General features: G+C 45.6%; 1 non-coding gene across 1 annotated transcript; it reads right to left on the reverse strand.

The window, feature by feature from the left end:
• Positions 1 to 216: 216 nt before the first annotated feature.
• Trnar-ucu (transfer RNA arginine (anticodon UCU)) lies at positions 217 to 288 on the reverse strand. Its single transcript has one exon. It is a non-coding gene; the product is annotated as a tRNA-Arg (tRNA).
• Between the last annotated feature and the right edge of the window lie 1,590 nt (positions 289 to 1,878).

Consider the following 1,878-nt stretch of genomic DNA (forward strand, 5'->3'; position numbering starts at 1 on the left):
CAACCGAGGCCCTCGCTAAGCTTTCGCAGGATAATATGGTTAGGAAATGAGGGGCTCGTTAGGAAAATACAGAAAGAAATGCGGGCAGTCTACAACACCAAGGAAGGCATAGGGGAATGGTTGGACTTTATTTTTTTACCTTTAGTTAAATTATATATATATATATTTTTTTTCATAATAATTGAAGCGAGAAAGAAAGAAAGAAAGAAAAACACGTGCCCAGAGTGGGGACCGAACCCACGCCTTTCGATTAGATCTCGAATGCCTTACCAATTCGGCTATCTGGGCGACTGTGTTCTGCTTCACTTTCTGGGGTATTTATATTTACAACTATAGCTGACGCTTGAGGGTGGTAGCCAGCGCCACTCAGACTACACGGGGAGAAGGGGAGCTTCTTTTCAACCCCCGGGGCGTGACGCGAACGTCTACAACCTGTCATAAGCGGGTAACTGGTGGGAAACCCTCTTATGCTACCTTGGCATCAAGGCTGCCACAACCGAGGCCCTCGCTAAGCTTTCGCAGGATAATATGGTTAGGAAATGAGGGGCTGGGTAGGAAAATACAGAAAGAAATGCGGGCAGTCTACAACACCAAGGAAGGCATAGGGGAATTGTTGGACTATATTTTTTTACCGTTAGTGAAATTATATATATATATTTTTTTCATATTAATTGAAGCGAGAAAGAAAGAAAGAAAGAAAAACACGCGCCCAGAGTGGGGACCGAACCCACGCCTTTCGATTAGATCTCGAATGCCTTACCAATTCGGCTATATGGGCGACATTGTTCTGCTTCACTTTCTGGGGTATTTATATTTACAACTGTATCTGACGCTTGAGGGTGGTAGCCAGCGCCACTCAGACTACACGGGGAGAAGGGGACCTTCTTTTAAACCCCCGGGGCGTGACGCGAACGTCTACAGCCTGTCATAAGCGGGTAACTGGCGGGAAACCCTCTTATGCTACCTTGGCATCAAGGCTGCCACAACTGAGGCCCTCGCTAAGCTTACGCAGGATAATATGGTGAGGAAATGAGGGGCTCGTTAGGAAAATACAGAAAGAAATGCGGGCAGTCTACAACACCAAGGAAGGCATAGGGGAATGGTTGGACTATATTTTTTTACCGTTAGTTAAATTATATATATATATTTTTTTTTTCATATTAATTGAATCGAGAAAGAAAGAGAGAAAGAAAAACGCGCCCAGAGTGGGGACCGAACCCACGCCTTTCGATTAGATCTCGAATGCCTTACCAATTCGGCTATCTGGGCGACTGTGTTCTGCTTCACTTTCTGGGGTATTTATATTTACAACTGTATCTGACGCTTGAGGGTGGTAGCCAGCGCCACTCAGACTAAACGGGGAGAAGGGGACCTTCTTTTCAGCCCCCGGGGCGTGACGCGAACGTCTACAGCCTGTCATAAGCGGGTAACTGGCGGGAAACCCTCTTATGCTACCTTGGCATCAAGGCTGCCACAACCGAGGCCCTCGCTAAGCTTTCGCAGGATAATATGGTTAGGAAATGAGGGGCTCGTTAGGAAAATACAGAAAGAAATGCGGGCAGTCTACAACACCAAGGAAGGCATAGGGAAATGGTTGGACTATATTTTTTTTACAGTTAGTCAAATTATATATATATATATTTTTTTTCATAATTATTGAAGCGAGAAAGAAAGAGAGAAAGAAAAACACGCGCCCAGAGTAGGGACCGAACACACGCCTTTCGATTAGATCTCGAATGCCTTACCAATTCGGCTACCTGGGCGACTGTGTTCTGCTTCACTTTCTGGGGTATTTATATTTACAACTGTATCTGACGCTTGAGGGTGGTATCCAGCGCCACTCAGACTACACGGGGAGAAAGGGACCTTCTTTTCAAC

The sequence above is a fragment of the Haemaphysalis longicornis genome, unplaced genomic scaffold (assembly GCF_048455015.1).
Source record: "Haemaphysalis longicornis isolate Haplotype H1 unplaced genomic scaffold, Haemaphysalis longicornis Haplotype H1 scaffold_7, whole genome shotgun sequence".
Classification (NCBI taxonomy): domain Eukaryota; kingdom Metazoa; phylum Arthropoda; class Arachnida; order Ixodida; family Ixodidae; genus Haemaphysalis; species Haemaphysalis longicornis.